General features: G+C 34.1%; 1 protein-coding gene across 1 annotated transcript in view; it reads left to right on the top strand.

Moving 5' to 3' along the window:
* LOC128866369 (uncharacterized) overlaps positions 1–23,640 on the top strand; it is a 189,880-nt gene that overhangs the window by 587 nt on the left and 165,653 nt on the right. The gene's annotated exons all lie outside the window — the stretch shown is intronic.

The raw sequence follows: 23,640 nt of genomic DNA, 5'->3' as shown, positions 1-23,640 counted from the left end.
CGCCAATGTGCATGTGTGGTATACATACATACTTAAGTGTTGGCTGTTTCGCGCGTCTTCCAAGCAATTTGTCATGGGACATGAAAATTCCAGAGAATTTTCTGCATTTTATGAAGCAATTAAAATTGGGAGCAACACTAGTGGAAAATGTGAAAGCTTCATTAAAAACAAACTGAATATTAAAGCCGTTAAAAATGACTAGCAGGATAATGATAGACATACATAGGTATATGAGCAGCAGTAATACACAATTAGAATAGAGTTACAATTACAAAAGTAACAGCAAAAATAAATACAGTCGTTAGTTGCGCCAGTTTTATTTTATTTAATACATACACACATACGTGTATGCGTTTAGTGAAGTAGTAAAAGACAAAGAAATTGAAATGGTTGACAATGTCTGGTGTTGGTCAGGCGTTGGTCAACCAAGAGGAATGAAATTTCGTCGGCAGTGGTGGAATGAGAAGTGGAAAGCTTGCGGAAGGTTGTAATGACCTGAATGAGAATTTGGCTAACGCACTGGTGATAGCTATACACACTTATACTTACATACATACATATGACACTCGCCGCTTGGCGCTCGACGCTCATTTTGCGTCACTCTCCACTTTCCACTTGCCATGCCGTGTGCTGCATATTCACTGGCTAAAAGCGCACAAGCGTTGAAATTGTAAAAACTAAATGAACAGCAAGGAATTAATTTTATTTGTACTATAATAGAAAACAATTAAATTGGATGCAACGTTTTTCAAAATGATCGGCATTATTTTTTCAATTCTAAGTAATATTGAATAAATTCTTATAATTCAGGAAACGAAAATTATTTAATTCGATGCTGAGAAACATGTTTCGAATTCGAAATGTCGAAATATAAACAAAAAATCACAATTTTAAAGCTCAAATCTTCATAGATTGTCAAACCTTTTTTTTCTGGTTCAATTTTAAACTCATTGCAGATCTCTAACACATTACTAGATATCGCTCGTTCGCTGGAAGAACGCCATAACTCACAAAATCAAAAATGCAAGAAATACGCTTGAACGTTTTCAATTTATTATGGCTCCCTAAGTAAAGGCAAAGACGAAATTTCTTCGAATGGGAATGAATTATTTACAGTACATAAAAGAAAAGGAAGTGGTCATTTCTACACACTCATATAAATTAATTTTTTGGATTATGACATTCTTGCAGCAAATTCTGCAGTAGTGATACCTTGAAATATGCCCTTTTAACAGTCATGTTTTACTTAATACCTTCGCATGCCAACGAATATAACGAGAATTTAGGAACGATGGCAAACACGCAGAGACCAAATTTTCCTTGTGGTTATTTGGCAGCATAGAGTCGACAAATGGCAAGCGGTATACACAAGTGTGGTTGCCTCTTCCTGCAAATAGTATCCTCATTGAATCTCCAGTTGATATTTGAATGTGTATAGAGCTATGAAAATTCAAGAAATATCATAAATTGTCATGCATACTTTTATTTTGCCGCATTCTGACTGGAATTTTGCAAAACCGCACCAGAAATTCACAAACGAACAAAAACAAATAAAATATCGAAAAGTTGTTAATTTGGAATTTCATTGGGAATTTTTGGTGAATTCCAAAGTGAAGGGTGATCCATTCATTCATTTTGTTTTTTAAATCTTACAAAAAATATCACTTAGCAGTTTTTAATGATTTTTTCTTTCAAATACATTAAATTCAATCAAAAGTTGATGGTTGTGCAGCATTTCAAATTTCCTTCATGTTGATGGTTTATGGCAAGATGTTCACTGTTTCTGACTACAGCTAAAGAAGGACTAACTATGGCAACAAATGTTAACAACAACCCGCAAACAAATTCTACAACAAGATCTAATCGCAGTGCCGATAAAGCCAATTGATAGCGCAAATGGTTGATAGATCGACTAGGTAACCAAGAGATAACCGATGGGCATGTTGTGCCCCCTTGCTGAAACAAAGGTAGACAAAGCTCAAATTTTTTATATCAATCCGTAAAAAGCCGGTAATTATGGCTAAGATGGCCCAGATGGCATTTCCAGGAGCTTCGAAGAAATAGTCCAAATATGTCATCACTCGAAAAATTGTGTTTGCATTGGCTTCTCGGTTTGTTAACAAAGATAGAAGTGTGCCCCGTCCAAATCCTATTTTCAAGGAATGTGGAAAATAGGCAACATGGTGAAGTTATTGCTTATGTGAGTTGCGCTTATCTTTTTGCGCCTGTAAGTATGCAGTAATTCACGCTTTTTGATTCAGTCGCCGAGGCAAGTAATTTTTTTATTTGATACTTTTTTTGAGTTTAGTGGTTGGTATCGATTCTTTTTTTGAAGAATTTATTTTACTTTTCTTGTAATTTCTGCGCGTAATTAATTTAGAAAAGTTGCAATTTTGCAATGCCTCCAATACCTTTAGCATGGAAAAACTTCGAAAACTTCTTTGCCGCACCTTTATAAAATTCCCGTGCGTATTTAGTTGTCGTAGCTTCCTGTGCCATTTGCGAACAACTTTTCTCGAAATCAGGGAATATAATTACATGAAAAAGAAACCACACATCGGCATATAAATATTTAGAGAAATTGCTTTTTTGAAACTCTTTTCCTGTTGGCAATAAACTCAGGGGAAAAAATTCGATATAATCAAATCAAAATATGGGTTTTCTTGAAATGATTTATTTCTAAAATTTTCGCTCTAACGGCTACGTACTTGCATGAACTTATCCAGTTTCCATACATTTAATACTCTATTTTTACGATGCTCGAAACAAAAGTTCCTGTGCGATTAATTTCTTCAAAAAAGCAATGTCCGACAATGAAACTTGATGAAACTATGCACGGTCTGTGCATTAAACGATTGGTTCAGTAGATTTCGAGTACACGGATTTCAAAACAATAACAAGTTTCAGAAAAACACTTTAAGGTCCTGCTCGTATGGAAATTCGGCCTACAGATCTCAACAGATCCATCGGCAACAAAAAAATGTATTTGAATGCATTTGTTAAAGGAGATGATTTTCAAGGTATCCCTGGAAAGACTTTTGTTTTTCTAGTAAAACTTAAAAAAAATTTACATACCTTTTAAATACTTTAGACCTTTGAAGAAAATACTTTCAAATCTTTGTGCGGAACTATCTGCAGTCCCTAGATAAACTGCTTGTCATATTTGAAGTGGATCAAAAATCGCGTTGATTTTTGGAATTTTTATATCTGTCGGTCGAAACTTGTTTTCCTTTTCTCACGCAGAGTAAGCTTTATATAAAAACGTTGTGTTTGTGCACTTTGATATTCATTTCATTTTCGACACAATGTTGCCATATTGTAAGCATAACAGAAATTTTTATTACTAGTTCTAAATATAAGAACGAAATTTTCATTTATTGCAAAGTATGCTAAAATATGCTCTAAGAAATAAAGCTCAAATAATTTTTTTTAAGCGTGTTCACATTTCCTCAGTTTGTTGTTAGTAAAAACATGCTGGAATATTTTATTGGTTGCCCTGGTAATAATATACATATTCATAATATATGTAAAAACCTATACATATGCATACACATACAAGGTGGCGCAAAATTACCCATCCAGTTTTGTTTTCGAATAAATGTTTTACAAAAAAAAAAAATTGTTTTTATGTAATGGAATTCTTTATTTTGACCTTAACACGCTCCATTTCTTGCCTTTTCGTATACTGAAGCAGTCTAGTTCACAAGTGTGAAACATAACTGACGTACGACGCCATTTAAAAAACTTATAATTTATTTGGTAGGGTGATTAATTTTGCGCCACCTTGTAAAGCGTTTTTCAATAGGTGCGCTTCAACTTTTTTCCGATAGGGAGGGCGAAGGCAATATTTTTTATTTTTCGCTTGCCATTTGTAAACTTCATTAGTATACATTTCATCATGGAACGCTACACACTTGAGCAATGATTGCAAATCGTGCAAATTTTTTATGAAAATAATCGTTCTGTTGCTGCTACTTTAATCCAGATTTTTTCCAAAAAATCATCTTCAGCGATGAAGCTCACTTTTGGCTCAATGGCTTTGTCAACAAGCAAAATATGCGTTACTGGGCAGAAAGCCATCCAGACGTGATTCATGAGGCACCGTTGCATCCCGAAAAAATCACTGTTTGGTGCGGTTTACATGCCGGCGGCGCAATTGGCCCATATTTTTTCGTTGACGAGAACGATCGCCACGTTACTGTGAATGGAAATCGATACCGCGACATGATAAACGATTATTTTTGGCCGCAATTGAATGGTATGGACTTAGACGACATGTGGTTTCAACAGGACGGGGCCACAAGCCACACAGCACGCGCTACAATTGATTTGTTGAAGAGTAAGTTCGATGAGCGCATTATTTCCAGAAATGGACCGGTCGAATGGCCGCCGCGCTCGTGTGATTTGACGCCTCTAGACTATTTTCTTTGGGGTTATGTGAAGTCATTGGTCTACAGTAACAAACCGGCGACGATTTGTGAGCTCAGAGCCAATATTGAACGCGAAATTGCTGGAATTTCGGCCGATTTATGCAAAAGAGTGGTCGAAAATTGGGTTCAACGATTGGACTTCGTAAAACGTGCACGCGGTGGTCATGCAAAAGAAATCGAATTTCATACTTAAATGTATATGTTCAAACTAATACAATAAAAAAAAACAAAACAAAACAAAACAAACAAACTAAAACAATAAAAAAAAAATTAGTTAAATAAGTCAAACCCTTTGTGTTTTATTAAAAAAAAAAAAAGTTGAAGCGCTCTTACTGAAAAACGCTTTATTTAAGAGCCGTTTTCAAGTATTTTTTTACTTTATTAATTGTTTACATAACTCTTTTTGTTTATAAATTTGGTTTAAATACTTAATTCTGCTGTTTTGGTTCTGCTTTTTATTAATTTAATAATAAATTAAAAATGTAAATATATTCACTAAGCGGCTTAAATATTTTATGAAATGAGACACAATGAAAAAACTGCCAAGTCTGCATACTAAAAACGAAAAACATTGTACATCATTACATTATGTCATAAAATAATCAAATAAACAATTGGCGCATACACCCACCTTGAGTATTTGGCTGAGCTCCTCCTCCTATTTGTGATGAGCGCCTTAATGTTGTTCCGCAAATGGAGGAACCTGGAGCTTTTTCATGACAGAAATACGTTGCCATAAATTAAGAAAAAAATGGAATTGAATATTGAGAAAAAAGTTGCTACTTTATTTTTGTAGCACATTTCATCAGCCACCGCGTATATTATCGATAATTGTGTAGCTTAAATATTTATTTATGATATATTAATAGCCTATTTTGTACCTCTGCGCCTTGCACAAAAAGTACCGCGAATTGAGGAATGAAACAAACTATTGTTTCTTTGTCTCTCATTCAAATAATTCTACCGCATTTTAATGCAACACTGATCTCAGCAAATAATCCAACTATCGAAATATTTGTCAAACGCATTTTTCTCTATTAATTTGAGTTATCGCCACAAGTGGTTTTCTATATTGACTGAGAATGGTTGGTTTAAGGTGCTAATTTGAGTTTTGGAACGAGAAAAAACTCAGTCCGGGTCATATCAGGCGAATAGTTTGGTTATAAAAATATTTTGTTGAATTTTGGCAAGTAATCTTTCTGTTGAATCTTCTTAAATGAGTAATTCCCGGTACATTTTTTTGTCGATTACTCATATGCATGTACAGTTGAGCCGCATTTCCATAGTATAGCCGGCAAAACGATATTCTCTTTTTTCATTAGTAATGCCCAAACTCGAAACATCCCAAATTCTATTCATACTCTGCACTTCTTTAGCTTATAGCCATACCAATAATGCCTCCTTGCTAAAGTTTATATACACTTACAAATGCATACATATACTCGTACTCCTACATAAATATTGAATGTAGTGCTAAAGCACATAGCGCGGCTCACCAAGTGGATAGATAAAAGTATAATTGGATTAAAAATGAAATATTTATTATATACGAAGCGAAATTGTCTAGTGGATATTGGTTATGAAAAGTTTTCGGTATATGCGCAAAGAAAGTAATAAAAATTATAATATACATACGACTGCAGGAATTGCCAATGATAAAATGCCACTAACAACTGTTCAAAATTACTTTGTCACTGCTACAGATACACATGCCACAAAAAGGTATTTCTTGTTTCAATAATAATGTGGAAAGTCATAAAAACTGAAGATTTTGTATTTCTTATCCTTTTTTCAGCTATTAATTTTTCAATTATTAAATGTCACCTTCCATCTGCTGTCCATCAATTCAAATTTCAGCATTTCAACCTGTCAACCGCTTACGCCCATCCTAGTTTTTCCTTTCTATGACTTCCATGACTTTAATACTATGTCGCACATTTTCTTGTTTTTCGATTTTAGTCACTAATGTTCTGCGAACTGAAGACACAACAATCGTTTTATTGCTCTAACAACTACACTTCCCATGCCGCTAGTCATTATAGAGTGCCCGTAAGTCTTAAAACAATTTTAATACCTACTCGTACACGCCATACATCGAATAGGTATATGTATGTATGTATGCAGGTATATAATTTCTGTTCATTTGTCTACCTGCATTTCCGTAGTTCGCCACATTGGGCACATTGAGAAAAAAGTCATTTAATCAATATTTGCGCCATGAAATCGTGAAGCAAACGACTGAATGACAGGAAAGAGGATTGGGTTATTTTTACGTACTCGTATTAACATTGTATACAATGGCAGATAAATACAAATATGTACTTACTTGTAGCTATGCACGTTGGTATAAACACTTGTTAAAACAATGGATTTGTTGCTGCGTTTATTTGTTTCGTATCAATGGCATATGAAGAGGCAATGCGACTCATCCGAATTCACCACCTCTTAAACATCGCCACTGCGTTGCCTGAAGCTTGTTACCTCAATTGCCTAAACCTCTCAGGACGGTTGTTAACACTGACATTTTTGTTGCTATTCAAAGCAAAGTGGAAGTATTTCCAGTTAAAGGAATCACTAAAATACTTGATAAATGGAAGTTGTTGTGCATTTATTTCTTTGCAAACTTTGCTAGTTATCAAATATTCTAAATCCTAATTTAATCGAAAAATTGCGTTGGGATTAATTGCAATGCAATTTCTTGTTCGTTGTTGCTTGTGCACCTTTGCCAATGCAAATAAATTTTCAATAATATTTGTCAAAAGGGCTGTGCCAAAGGGTTGCAAATTGGGCAGACTTCGGCAAACTCATAGAGCCGATACAAAATTTGATAGAAGAAATAAATTTGTAAGAAGAAATTTTCGGCAAGAAGCAGAAAGGAGAAGAATAGAATGTGAAAAGAAATGTTTGGCATGAATACTCTCTGTAGAGAATAGTTTCTACTACAGACGGAAAATAATCACTATTTTGAAATCTTCAATGAGAAAAATCCAAAGTTTCCAAAAATTATAGAACAGTTTCGAATACACAAATAAATTTACATACATATTTTTTAATGCTCCTTATGAATTCTATACGAAGGAAACATTTTTGAACAATATTTTTAAAAAACATTATTAAAAATCATTTAATTAGACGCTTAAAGACTGCAAACATGATATATTTTTTTGATAAAAAATAAAACTTATATTTCCGGTGTAATTGTTTCGCTTTATTTATTTCGCTTATATATGTATAATTGGCGCGTATACTTCTGTTAGGTGTTGGTCCGAGCACCTCCTCCTATTTGTGGTGTGCGTCTTGATGTTGGTCCACAAATGGAGAGACCAACAATTTTAAACCAACTCCGAACGGCAGATATTTTTTTCCAGAATCGACCCCGACATACTAAACATATGTCCAGCATGTGAAGGCGCCACGCACGACACTAACCACCTTTTCACATGCCCCATCAAACCCACTCATCTAACACCTCTCTCCCTCTGGACCCAACCCGTCGAAACAGCCAGTTTCATGGGCCTACCGTTAGATGAGCTAGACAAAGACGACCGGTAATTACACTACACTGACAGAGCGAAGATACTGCTACAACAACAACAAAGCAGATATTTTTTTATGAGTAGCTTTTCCATATCAGAAATACACTCGGAGATTTGCCTTTGCCTGAAGTGGGGCGACTACTATTAGAAAAAACTTTTTATTCATTTCAGTGTTTCATGGCGATTCAAATCTACGTCTTCCGAATGGTAGTCGCGCACTAACCCATTCGGCTATAGCGGCCGTTCAAATGCTTAACTTTTTTTTATATGAACACCCAACATCGTCAGCAAAAATAATAAAGAAATATAAAAATTCAACGCAATTTTTGATTATCCTGAAACTTGCAGCTTATAATACCGAAATTTGATAAAACTGCAGACTCGAAAATTTGTCTAAAGTTTCTGTTTAAAAAGTGTAAAATTTTGATGTATTTTTTAGGAATTTCGTACAAAGTAGACAACTATGATTCCTGTGGCAGGCCGATAGCTTCAGAGGCTAGTTGCCTTGCTATTGCAATGTAATTATTTATAATTATATTTCATATAAATAAATGATTCATATGGCTTTTGTTAAAGAACGAACTATATTTTTATTGACAATTATTTGAATTAAATTAAAAGAAACTAGATGGGAAAACCTATAATCACAACGAGTACTAGATTTTGCGATTACATTTTCAACATTGGAAGGCGTCTTCTGGTGTGGCTTATTTTCCAATTTTTCGGTAATTTTAGATGGAAAAAAATAATATTTTTATTTCAAGCCCACTCCGAACGGTAGATATTTTTTATGAGAAGCTTTTTCATGGCAGAAATTTACTCGGGGTTTTGCCATTGCCTGCCGAGGAGCGACCGCTTCTTAGAAATTTTTTTCTTTAATTTAATCGGTCACCGAGATTCGAACCTACGTTCTTTCTGAATTCCAAATGGTAGGCGCGCACCAATCAATTCGGCTACGGCTACCGTAAATATATATTTTGTAATTTTTCAGGTGTTCATTCATTATTCTTATTATTCCCACACCACTCTCCCCGCATACCAAGCGAGACGGGGTACATTTTCACCAAGCACGACGACTCCTTCGAACTGCAAGTCGTGTTGACACTTTTGTGTTTCTTTTATTTTGTTATTTTATATAGAATTATAAAATATTGCTGTTGTATGGGGGATATCTCACTGCTCTTTTTAATTATAACTTATTATATTTTTTTATATGTCCTATTTTATTGAGTTCTATTTTCACCTCTGTTAAAATATGTTTACCCACGTGCTTATGCCGCTTATGCCTCCGTGCTGAGCACGATGCGAGCACATGTTTGGCGGTTTCATTTTACTGGCTACAGAACATAAAAGTTCGATTCGAATGTATTCCCAGGTCAGTAAGATGGTGATTCAATCTACAGCACTCTGTTAGAATTCCTGTGCTGCTTGTAAAATTGTTCCTATTTTATTCCATACAATCTTTAATCCGTTTTAAGTTAAATCGACATATGATTGATTTTGATTGTGATAAACTGGGTAGAATGTCCAAATATGATTGATCCTCTTTGCCTTTCCTTTGCTTCCTGATTAAGAGGGAATAAGTGACGTTTGTTTGGGCCGCACAATGTCTCTGGACCTATATAGACTTCGCACCTTTCCCGGCAAATTCATGAACCATTTCATTTCCAGTAATTCCTATATACCTTGAAACTCTTAAAATCCGTACCTGATTGTTCTAGTCTAAGATATTCAATTTATCAAGGCACTCGAGCTCTAGTTTTTATGTAATCTAGAAGGAGCTGGGAGCTTTGATTGGTGTCTGGCAAGGAGAGTAATGCTCCAGTTGATATAGTTGCGTTCAAGGTTAGAGTGAGCGCATCTTTATATTGCGTAGTTCCATACTTTTTCCCTTGAAAATATATAGCCACATTGACGTCTGGAATTATAGTCGTACCAAAGACAAAGTTGCACGGCATTTACCACGCGCCTAGTTGTCCTATAGAATGGAGATCGAAAATTTTATCTGTAACCCATTTTTATCGGTAGCACCCAGTTGGAAGGGGAAAGTAAAGAAAAATATTAAATATATTTTTTAACAACGTAGATTTGCAATTTTTTTAAAACCGTATCATTTTTAAATTGACACAATTCCATATAAAAACCATTTGAAATGCACTTTGAATGCAGCTGATTGATTCCAATATTAGATACCGTAACAGATATTTTTAAGGATGCAGTTTGTCTCGTTCGAAAGCTCAAGCGGACTTATTGCACTCGAGTACGACTATAGGTTCCGCATTCTTACTTTGGAACGAATTTGAATTGCAAAATATTATTGCACAAAAAATGGTGAATATGTTTAAAAGCGATTTCTGTTTTGCAAATATCACACCCGACTATACCTCCTTAAATTAAGAGATCCAAAAATCGGTAGAAAGACAAATAATAGCACAATATTTTTGCTTTATCTGGAACGCTTTGTATCAGTGTACCATACGGTTTGTCAAGTTCTTATATTAATAAGCCTAAGTCTTATAGAGAAAATAACTATAGGGTAGGAACTTGTAGACAAATTTTGGCCACTTATTTCTTTCTTATTTAATTTTAATAATATTTTTATGAAAACAAAGTACATTCTACTTCAATAGCAATAATATCAAAGTTCAAATATTGTGCAAATAAAAAAAATCAACAAATTTTCGTCCAATTTTCAAACTTTTCAGTCAGAATTTTTTCTCTTGTAGAAAAAGGTGAAAGTTTGGAGTGGCGCATGTACGCATAATATATTATTGAACAAAATGTTGGCTTATACAAGTGGTTGTACGTACTGCTAGTAATCAATAAAATGTATTCTCATCATTGCAGGGATTTACAGTCAATAAAATATATTCCGTTACATAAAAGGGGGAAAATGGAGGCATACAAAGAATTGAAGTTGACAAAAAAGTATCGGTGGGCAATCGAGGTAAACAACCGCGAACAATTACTTTTAATCCTTTGCGGTGCATGCGTGGTGCGAGAGGTCAAATACCACACATGTTTGAAAATACCGTGAAAGAAGAGCATATAGTATATATATTGTGTATCAATAAATAGGAAAATTACTTGTAGTAGATACTATGGCTGGACAATGCTACTTTCACATTCATACCTCGAATAAGTAAATAACTATAATACATATTTATGTTCTGTCTGTCTGCGTGAGTGAGGGTGAAAAGCGAAAGTGTAGTATTACACTTATTAAAACTCTAACTAAAACACTTAGAGAAAAATGTCAAGTAATGCACAATGATTTGAATTACAAGCATATCACATAACAAAATGAACTCAACGTGAAGGGCGTACACGAGCTTACCGGAACTATTCATACAACTCTTAAGCGTGGTGGGTTGTTGTTGTCATTACGGACGCTGCTGCCTGTGATATCTCTAGCATAATAAGCAGCCAGTGCCAAAGCTTAGGTTTTTAAGAGAGCCGAGAGTTGATCGACAGATATTGTGAAATTCACGAAAGGTACGGGATGGATTAAGCCGAAACTAAGAATAACAAGCCTTCTTGGGGAGGGACTAACTACGACTTAAAGGGAATACGAGTACCTAAAACTATATGAAGGTTGGTTATAAACAAAACTGCAAACTGTGAGGCTTGGTATTTATTTTTGGCATAACAATGGAAAATTGAACATTGGTGGTTGGAAACGGTTTTATTGTTTTCTAAAATATTCTCTATGATGATTACAACTTTTTGCCTTCGTTAGAACCAATTCTCAAAGCACTTTGCCCAGTTGCGTTTTTTAAATTGTGTGAGACATGACGATCTTGCTCGATCAGATTTTAGACGACGTTCCGGGATTAGTCGGTGAGCGAACAACGACCATGAAATTCATTATCTCATTTTTTTATGATGCATTCTTTTCCATTTCAATTACGAAGAAATATGAGCCGCACGTGTGGCTTCTGCCGCACATGGAAATGGAAAAGAGTCTCATTTATTTTACTTAATTACACATTTCGAACGGTCTTAACGAAACTCCCTTTATATAAGTCCTGCATGATAATTATAATTACCGAAAGTTATTGTGCTGTACTTTGTATCCTCTCAGTGTCTAAATGAATGCTCCCACACACGGCTTAGTACACGCGCATGTCGTCGTAAGACTCCGCTTATGCCTCATATAAGTTTTTTGGCTGCCATTTTTCGTTGTTTTAACAGCTAATGATTTATTAATGCATACAGCGTGTGTAGAAATGCAGAATTATTGAAAATCTCTTGACGCGACGTTTTAATGACTTATTGACGCTGACAGCTGAAGGAAATGTGAAGAAATAAGAACATGAAATACCAGTCATTAAAGCCTAGGCGAATGAAATCAGATACAAAGTATATGGTTTACTTATAGATATCTGCAATGAAATATCATATAAGTAATAGAAATGTCTCATCCTTGGTTTAGCCTTTTGCATTTACGTTTATGACTATTTCGATGCCTTCGGTAGCTTTCTTTCTTCTTTGTTTACTTGGCTTTTGATTATTGAAAAGTCCTAGAAGACAAATATTTACGAGTAATGCGGGCCAGTATGTGGAAATGCATATGTATTTTTGTAATTTATTACTTCCATAAAGTGGATCATAAAAGTGCCGACTATAAGTGGCAGTACTCGTAAATCGTTCAGTGCAGATTATTAGGGATACACCATTATTATTAATATACCGACTGCATAAACCTAAATGTGCATATATGTATGTATGTATGTACATTTGAAAATACATCCACATGTAGGTATACTCACACGCGCATATATTACATGTACAGCCTATGGCGTTTCCTTTTCATATACTTGTATGTGGCACAGTGGGTATTGGCACTCGTTCGACATATTGTGCATGCGCATATAGTACTTGTATGCCCGCTGGGGCGTATGAGTACTCTTGTGACTTAGTGTCAGCACTCATGTTCGCTTCAAGAGGCAGTGAATGTACAGAAATACATTCAAATGTACAAATATACGACCATATCTTCGTTTTTTACATTATAACGTTTGCGTATAGCGCGCGTGCTGCCTCTAGCTAGTCATTTTGAAATTTATTGCCTAAATTATGCCATCTAGCGGGATTGTGAGGATTTGTTGGCGCTATAAATTTTCAAACTACAACGTATTTAAAAATATGTAAATTCGATTTACGTGCTCAATTTGAAACAATATGGGTATTCTCACACATATATTAATTTTATGGTATCGTTCAGTGTTCAAAATTCGACCACAAATAGTTTTTGTCGTACACTTTAATTGGGACTTAATGAAAAATTACGCACTGCGGAATGGTATATATATAATTTGCAGGCACTAAAGTTTCATTGAAATAAAATGTTTTGTGCTCCTAAAGCGTTGACCTTTTTTTATTTAATACATTTTTATTACAATCTATCAAAAATTTATGGACATAGATGTTAAGTAAGATTGAGAGAGTGGGAGTAGGGTTTTAATATAATATCAAATGATGGACGAATGAGTCCAATGTATTACACATAATTTTGTTCACTTAATGATGGTATATAATAGCATCAACGGATTGAGATAGAAATTGAGATTGACGAGAGGGAGGTGCTCAGATTGTGTCCTTCTGAACGCACAATAACACGAGCAAAAACTAATGTATTTCATTGAAGCTTGGTCGATCTTTAAAATCAATATATCGCGAAATGATTTATTGGTAGAAATAATCTTTCTTATTCCATTGAGGATAGAAAAAGGACTGACAGACCAAATACTGGAGATTCTGTTGAGAATGTTGTTGCTGTAGCGTAAAGTCGATACGTTCCCAACAATTAGGCATTAATGAATCGGCTGTTTGTTTTTCTAAAAAGAGGGAATGTATTTATCATATCCCCACTCTTACTTGTTTCATCTGCCCATGCATGGTAGCACATTTGATATTCATGCCTATTGGTCGAACTTTAATGACATTTTAATCGTTATTATCGAGTTAATCGCAATTCTCTCAGAGGAATTTCGCTATGAAATAGGTTTGCATAAAGTGAAAGGGTACTCCAATTGTACATACTATAAAGTTTAGGCGATTAATCAGTGAAGAAACTCGGCTAAGATCTTGTTTAATATCAATATTCTTAAGCTCTTTGCCTATATTTCATTTTCCTAGGAAGTATATATGTAAAGCTCAACTGGTTTATGAGAAAAATAATGTAAAGTTGGTCATTAAAAGCTTAACAGCAGCTAAGGCTTCCAGAGTCACTGAGCCTATATAAGCTTTTGCTTAAAAAAAAAACAATTAGCTATTTCATTAGTATGCTATAATCTCTTAAATTCTCATCAGGTTTATCAGGAAAGCAAAACTTGTATTCTAATATATTCGTGAAGCGCATCGATAGAGTTAACGTTGTGTTCAATGAAACGCGTTATCGAGTCATGATTGAAAATTTTTTGTTTCGAAAACGACAGACGAAATGTGATTTCAACAGAATGAAACTGAAACCGATATAGCACGTGCAATCATTCATTTGTTAAAAACGAAACTTGATGAGTGTATCACCTCTCGATTTATTACTGTTAACTAACCTTTTAGATCAAGTGACTTAGCATCACTCGATTATTTTCTGTGAACGTGCTCGTATGTTAGGCAATTGGCGTTCGCTAAACAACCAGCAACAATTGATGATCTGGAAGCTAGCATAGATAGAGGTAGAGTAGAAATAAGATCAGATTTTCTTGACAACATCTTAAAAATTTCAGTGATAGATTACAGGTCGTTAGAGGAGCCAGAGGTGGAAATATAATACGAGTATGTGGGAAATCATAGTAAAAAAGTTATGGTAAACAAGAAAAATACTTTCATGTATTAAATTAATCATTTTACATTTCTGAGTTTTATTTAAATTTCTTATCCATTTAAAAAACACTCAATACAATTATTCTTCAGAGAATACGATACTTTTTGCCCTTGACGTCTTTTCAAGCCACCAATGAATTATTGTAGACACCTTTAAAACTTTCTATATGGAAAAATTTTACTTCATTAATTCTACCAATAAGTTTCAATCTTGAATTTTACTTATGAATTTTGTTTTTTAAATTTTGCTCAATCTTTCACTTTATTCTTAGGTATTAAATTTATATTATGTCTTTTCTTGTGTTTCCTATACCCTCGGACATGAAATGCCAAATAATATAAAAAACTTTTCTAGCTTTTTCTCCTCGGCTGGCAATGGCAAACATCCAAGTGTATTTCTGAATGAAAAAGCTCCTCGTAAGAAACTCCGAGGCGGCATAAAACTGTAGGTCTCTCCATTTGTGGGTGAACGTCAAAACGCATACCATATGTAGTTAGGAGGAGGAGCTCTGTAAAATACACCAGAAAGATGTAAGCGCTAATTATTATTCATATTATAGACTATAAAGTACTGAGCCTATTAGAGCTATTAATGCATATAGTAAAAAATTCTGAACTCCAAATGTTTTCAAAGGTGTTATTTTGTAATACGTTTCTATTCATATATATATATATATATATATATATATTGTATATAATTGGTGCGTACACCCTCTTTTGGGTGCTTGGCCGAGCTCCTCCTCCTAATTTGTGGTGTGCGACTTGATGCACAAATGGAGGGACCTACAGTTTCAAGCCGACTCCGAACAGCAGATATTTTTTTATTTTTATGAGGAGCTTTTTCATGGCAGAAATACCCTCGGAGGTTTGCTATTGCCTGCCGAGGGACGACCGCTATTAGAAAAAACTTTTCCTTTTCCTCGATCTTTCACCGAGATTCGAACCGACGTTCTCTCACTGAATTCCGAATGGTAGTCACGCACCAACCCATTCGGCTACGGCGGCCGCCAACCATTCTATTCATACTCAGTATATTAATTAATTGTGTGTAGATGAAAGGAAATCTTTCGACGCAAAATTTACTCGCATACTCGCTTTTTTCTCTCAATTTCTTCTGCAGGTAACGAAAAATAAGTAAAAAATTCTACATAATTTAAAAATTCAATGGCAGAAGGTGGTTTATTTGATTGTCATTAGCTTTTTGATAGGTGGCAATCCTACGTAAAATTATATATTAAATATTTTTTGAAACAAATTTTATTTGAGGCCAGCATGTTATATTTTATACATTAGTATAATGTTTCTAATTTTTTTCCCCTTCAAAATTTTACTTTTTTTTCATTTATATATTTTTCATTTTCTACTTATATTTCCGCAAACTCTTTGTGAAATATCGTTAATGTGGCTCATTTAACTTAAACTTGTTTTTGATAATTCAAAAGTCTGGCAACCTCCTTTTTCAAGTTTTTTCTCTATAAACCTTTCAGAAAGAAGCAAAATAAAAGATGAATGAAATCGGAAAATGCGTTCTCAAGTTATGAATTGACATAGTGAAATAGGTTTTCATTAGTATATACCGGGTGCTTTTTTAAGAGCTTAAAATGATAATACAAAACAGAAATATTCTTGAATTCAATTTTTTTTATTACAATCTGGTAGATAATTTCATGGGAATCAGTTTTTGAATAAAACGGCAGCTCCTTCCTCATCTTGAAAGAAATAAGTATCGATGATGCCGCCAGTGCTCTATGAATTTCGGGGAGAAAATTATTGTATATTTTTTCAAAGTAAATTTACAATTCATGACGACTTGCCAAACCTTAGCCAAACCAAGGTCTCTTCTTTCAACTTTATTTCTATTTGATACTGAAATTTAATTTTTAACATACAACTTCGATTGCTCTGCATTGCTTCAAGTATTTTCTCCGTGCTCCTGTCTCCCCTGTATTGCTTCCTCTTGCGTAAAAATAGTCAAACGTCTGTACTAGTTTCGCGCCAAAATTATGTGCAAACAAAATAAATCTCATCAGTTTTGCAGCACGTCAGCACGTCAGCATGTCAGCTTGTCATTCTATATTTGCTATTCACAGCCATACGAGTATTCCATTGTTAGTAGAGTTGCCTTCTTGTTGTTTTATTTTGTTTGCTTATTTTTCTCCCAACCAGTGCATTGAGTTTGCTGTAATCGATTCAAAATAGAAAATATATAAACACGCACCAGACACAAACAATACAAGATATGACACACACACACGTAAATACGCCGAGAAAGCAAATGCGTCAGACAGGTGGCAGATAGGTAGCCATTGCATTATTTGCTCATACACACAATGACCGAAAGCAAATAGCGATAGAAATGGTTTGAAAATTTACTCATGTGTATGTGTGCATGTTGTATATATATATGAATGTCTGTGTGCTAGTCTACAAATGGCTACGTATGCTGTTTACAGCATTTTTCAATCACTTGTTGGCTAGCTGCCTGACTGGCTGCCTGGCTGAAAGTTGTTTGGCTGTCTAGATAATTAAAGAAATATACACAAAATACAACAAAAATAATCAAGATAAATCGAGTATTGGCAAATTGAACAATAGCATTCCGCTCGGTATCAGTTTCGGTGAAATCGAAATTTGGTAAACAAATGCGTGAAATAGTAGAGAAGTGCGCAATGGGGTGTGGTGTGTGCAAAGGTCGGCATTGTTGCGCCCATGAAGCGTCACTATCGTTGCCAAGTATTTATGTCTCAGCATCAGGTGGGGTTTTATAATAATATGCCATATATCACTACCCAGCAAACATATTCAGAATGCTTGGAGTTTATGAGTCCGAAATAAATCGTACGTATGTAAGAAAAAATCGAGAAATATCAATAAAAACGTCGCTCATATATGAACATAACCTATAAAGTTTGCATGCACCTTACTCATATTTTTAAGTTGATTAAAAATATTAGGTTGGGGAATTAGTTCGTAGCTTTTTTACCGAAGACTTTTATTTAAACAAAAAACAATAATTATATCAAAAAGTTAATCAATTACATATTCGCCGTTGCTGTTTACAACCTCTTGCCACCTCTCGACCAATTTGTTGATGCCGTTTCGCCAAAAATGACCTGGTTTGGTATCAAAGAAATTGTTAAACCGGTTTTTAAGAGCATCTTTGTTATCGAAGGTAACGCCCCTCATACAGTTTGACAGGGCGTGAAAAATATGGCAATCGGTCGGTGCAAGGTCCAGGGAATACGGCGGATACTGAAGAATATCCCATTTCAGCTCTTGGAATGAGGTTTTGACGACTTGTGCAGCATGGGGTCTAGAGTGGTCATGAAGGAGTATGGTTTGACATTTCGATCAGGTCTTTTCAGCCGAATAGTCTCATTCACGCGGTGTAGCTAGGCAATGTAGAGCTCCTTGTTGACCGTTGCATTCTTTTGGAGCACTTCCCAGTGCACCATGCCCTCTCAGACCCACCAAACACTTCTTTGGATAAAGAACCGGCTTGACTCTCGGCTTTGATGTATCTTCTGAAGCCACCCACTCCTTTCTTTGCTTCATATTGAAGTATAGGCACCATTTCTCATCTCTCGTTATGATTTGGTACAAAAAGCGCTGTTTATGACCGCTTGTTGCTCGATGGCGGGCAGGATGCTGAGAAGCAATTTGAAGGTAACTTCTTCGTTTTTTTCGTTGAGCTCGTGAGGCACCCAGGCAATGCTTGCTGGGTAGAAGTGCGTAATTTGTCTATTGCTTTGTGTTTTTAAAAATATGATTGCTAAAGACAACGAACTGTAAAAGTTCATTCACTCATTCGTGAATTCACAAATTTGTCTTAATAACAGCCAAAAAAAGACGATAATGCTATTATGAACGAGGAAGAGCGGTTTGAGACCAGTTGCCGTCTTATCTCTGGAAGTCGACATTTTTTCGGTTTATTGAAATTTTCTTAATTTGGTCCCAAGTGTATCTAAATCATTTGGAAAACTCATGTAAATAGACAGATACCGTTAATACATATTGCCTTTAGGAGTCTTTATCAAAATCGAATGGCGTATATATTTCTACCCAATATTTCTTACTCGTGTGACTCCCGTTTTAAAAAATCTGAGAAATAAAAATAAGTCTAACGAATTATAAAAACCTAAAAACAAGTAATGAAGTAAGAACAAAAGGGTGTGTAATCGAATAGCACAGCTCTTCCTCTTTCAAAATTGTTATAACGCGTTCCTGTCTTTTTGGTTTTGGCGTTCTTGGTTCCATTTTATCGCGAAGTGTAATTTGACGGCCATAAGGCCGCCGTAGCTGAGTGGGTTGGAATTCGAACCTACGTATCTCGGTGAAAGACCAAAATGAAGAAAAAGTTTTTTCTAATAGCGGTCGCCACTCGGCAGGCAATGGCAAACCTCCCAGTGTTTTCTGCCATGCAAAAGATCCTCATAAAAATAAAAAAATATCTGCTGTTCGGAGTCGACTTGAAACTGTAGGCCCCTCCATTTGTGGAACAAAATAGAGACGCACACCACAAACAGGAGGAGGAGCTCGGCCAAACACCCAAAATAGGGTGTACGCGCCAATTATATACATATAGTAAATAAGGGTAATCAATGTGCTTATTTACATTTGCAATTATGAGCTTAGGCATTTGGCTTAAATGAGCTTTCCAGTACTGATAAACAATCATAGTAGTCATATGAGCCCTTTCAAATTCCTCTGGATTTGCAGTTTGTGAAGAAAGGGTTTGTACAAAGGGAAAACCATTTTTTACGTTTTAAGTTCTTTATTAAAAAATCATTATTGTTTCGTTTTAATTGACAGATCCCATTCAATAAAAATTTGCTTACATACCATTCTCGTCATTCTCTGTCATTCGTGAAAAGTAAATACGTTAAATATACATTTCGACAAGATTTTGAAGAAACACAAATCAACATTTTCTAATGCGTTAATTAGTTTTAGTAAAAAAACTTCAACTGTTCTCCTCATTTTTGTGCTGGTATTTCCAATTTTCTTGATATTGAACGTTAAAATTAAAAAAATATATACTTAAAATTCAAAATAAGCAGTACGAAAATGAATATTGAAGCAAATGAAAAAAGAAGACAAGGTAAGATTTGACATCATCAACAAAATGTCGGACTTTCGGACTGCGTAACCTTGTTTATATTGTAAATAATTTGCTGATTTCCTAAAATTGCCTTTCTTAATTAACAGCCATTACTGTAAAATATCATAAGATTTTCAAAACCATTCAGTATTGAATGTTTTTTGTTTTTTTTGGTTTATTATTAATATTTTTTGTGAAAGATGTTATGGAGGATTTTTATATAATGAAAAATAGTAAAATTTCCTAGTCCGAAAATTTAATATCTCGGATCCAAGTGAAACGATGAGTTTATTATTGGTTTATCTAGTAGTAATGTTTCCCAAAAAGAATTCTTCAACATTTAATAAAATTTGTCGAGGTAAGAGATTTGTAATATTACGAATTGTGTTAAACATCTCCTACAAGTTTAATTTATACAAAACATTATTCAAGTCTAAGTGAATTTTATTAATACTTTGAATATTGGAATTTTGAAACGGCGATATGAAAAATAAATTTACTTTTTTCCCAAATCAATGCTTTAAATTTAATTTAAAGCTCAATGTTGTTTTGTAAGTATACCGAATTTCAAAAATTCAGAAAGCCATTTTGTTGTTTTCGAAAGTTATACCACTCCATTTGTGGGGCAGCATCAAGAGGCAAACCACAAATTGGAAGAGAAGTGCGGTCAAACACCTCGCAAATGAATGTGCGCTCAAATTATGTTCCTGTACACATATATAAGTACATGTGGATGTATGTGTATGTTGACATATTAATTTATATTTCGAAGGTATAATTCTTCGTACATATAAAGGATACATACATACATACATACTATGGTATATGTATGCATAGATGTATATGTGTATATTCATCTATTTTCTACAGATGCCGTGCGCCTTTTATGTAATTCATTTATTTCTTACTTATTTTTGCACGTAACAATCCTCAAGTACTCGGAGCTCATTTTACTAATTATTTACTTATGCGAACCAATTAATTCGCAAATGGCTCTGATAGCAATATTTCAAAGTTTCGTTCATTAATAAACATTTCCAATCGTTGCCAAAATTGTGTCGCATGTCTGGCTCATCTTTATTTAATGCTAAAATTCTGTCAGAAAAGTGCCAAGGCTGAGTTTCGATGCATTTATTATTCATTCAAATTTATTGCATCGGCTTCAAAGTTGACCTCTGTCCAAATGCATGTAATATAAGCTGATACGAACGACTAATTCAATAATTAAAGAAATATTTTTCAAACGCACTTTTCTGATTGCACTTCAGTTCTCGTCGCCAATTCTCTTTTATGTTGTCTATCGACTTCGATTGCTTTGAAGTTGTAATTTGAGTTTTGGATAGAGAAAACAGGTAGCCAGAGTCATTTCAGGTCATCAACTATTCTAAAAGGGTATAATCATATTTCCGCGTTAAGCCCAGGTTTGGCTAAATATTTCGGTTTCCCCTGTTAACTTTGTAAATTAGAAACGGCTGAAGAGCAAAGAGCAAGTAAATTTCGAATAAAGTTATGTTTTTTTAAACTCTATTTATTAAACAAGAATAAAAGAAACAAGATTGCGCCTATCAGAGAGTGCATGATGTCACATTAATGTTGTAGTGCATTGTTGCCAACCTTTTGATTTTCGTAATAAATTTAAATTTATAATGCGAGATTTTTTGAGTTTAGTGTTTGTTTCTTTTTCAATTTATTAATTAAAATTAAAAAAAAAAATTATAATTACAATAAAACAAAAACGCTAGAAAGGCCACTCTGCCATTTAAAGCGTATGCTGATAAGGTTTCAGTGCTATTGAAAGTTTGTCGATTCTTATAAATGGTTTGAAAGTGCAAATCTCATGCTTTGCTCCTTTTGAAGATATGCAAGAATACTGGATCTTCTTCTCTCAATTCTTCCTAATATTTAAAACGTTTTTATAAATTTTAAAAAGCCCTAGAATTTATTGAAAATGAATTAAAGTCACAGAGGTGTATTCGTAGTATAAATAAATAAACAATAAAAAATAACAGAAAATACTGAAGAAACCGTAAAGACCTAATTGAAAAAGGAGTACCAAGAAAATCTCTTAATAAAGTTTTAAACATAAGGAAGGATTTTAAATCTTGTTTTTTCAAAAGTCTGTTGTACATATTCACAACACATGTATTTAAAAAAACGCACGCACACAAAGTTCTTAGTAAAAAAGTAATTCAATAAAAAATTTGGTATTTTCTTTTCTTTGAACGGATATTTTAGTGTTTTTTATATCAAAAACCGGACAACGCTGCAGTTACGAGAGGGAGAATTGACAGCTCGAAGGAAAATAAGAAGAAGCATTTTGGAAAAAAGTGAAAATAAAGCGAAGAAATGTCAACCACACAATAAACTAATTAGCTAACTAATTTAAAAAAAAATTGTATTGTACATAATTATAAACATCACATTTTAATTAAAGAGGTTAGAAAAATGTCAGGAAGAAAGAACTAAAACCCCGAGGGTAAAGAACAAAAAAAATGCTAAATGAAGTTACGAAAATGGTAATCTGGTCACACTGACCACCAATTGCACTAGGGTGACGGGCCGGCTGATATTGTCAAATTCGCTAAGAGCAAAGTAACCGTGTCACCTCATTATTCTCTTCATCGTGTTTATTAAGGGGACAGATGATTTTCATTAAAATTATTTAAAATGAAGAAATCAATATATGTGACCTGGTCTACGAAAAGGTACCTTACGTGCGAAAACAAGTTTTCGAGAAAACAGCAGTTAAAGTTTAAACTTCTAAAAACCCTTGTAACTTTTTTAAATATTAATATTTTTCAATCCGGTTTGCCTTATTTTCTTCACCATAGATCACAGTATCAATAAAATCACAGAAGCAGTGAAAAACATTTTTTTTTATATATAAACAAATAAGAAAAAGTTAATGTAAATCGCAGAAATCGGTGACAAAATTTTTTCGAAGTACTGAGTACGATTCTGGTGTCAAATTTGAAAAATTTTAAATGGCATATCCAAGATGGCGCTCCAAACATAGAAAAAATAATTTAAGTTTTCCAAATAGCAACAATAACTATAAATAAGTGACACATGTTTGTAAAGGTTTTTAAAGCCACTGACTACGAATATGATGACAAATTGACAATTTTACAGTTGACAGCTGCGATACGCCTCCTTATTTTACTTCGGGTCTTTTCTGTTACTACGTTTATGTAATAATTTCTGTTAGTCTTTTGTTCACAAAATAGTGAAAAATGAGTGTTGACGAGGAGTTTAGTGCCGTTTACAGTAAATATTTTCCTAAGAACGATGAAGACGATGATGTTAGTTCGAATAGCGATGATGATGGTGAACTATATTTTAATGCATTGCTCCATTACCGATAAAAGAATTAGCACCAAAGAAACGAAAGGCAAAGGATAGTTTAGATGTTCTCAAACCTGACGCAGAAAAAAGACTATCTTCTTTAAAACCAAGGCGAAAAAAAATATAAAAACTTGAAAAACGTATATTTTTGTGCATAATATTTCTTTTTCGTATTTGTACTTTTCTTTTTTTTACTTTTAACAAACTTTTAAACAAATTATGACTTTCTGGTTTTCACCATTTTAAAGAGCCTTTCACACACTATTCGAATCAACAAAAAAGTGAAATATGATTTTTTGACACGTAAGGTACCTTTTCATAGACCAGGTCACCTTTATTTATTCAAAATTGGCCTACAGTTTATTTATACTTTAAGATAATATAATTTTTTTTTTTTATT

Source organism: Anastrepha ludens, chromosome 6 (genome assembly GCF_028408465.1).
Source record: "Anastrepha ludens isolate Willacy chromosome 6, idAnaLude1.1, whole genome shotgun sequence".
In the NCBI taxonomy this organism is placed as follows: domain Eukaryota; kingdom Metazoa; phylum Arthropoda; class Insecta; order Diptera; family Tephritidae; genus Anastrepha; species Anastrepha ludens.
The sequence above is the reverse complement of the archived record's forward strand: the minus strand, read 5'-3'. Positions and strand labels throughout refer to the sequence as shown.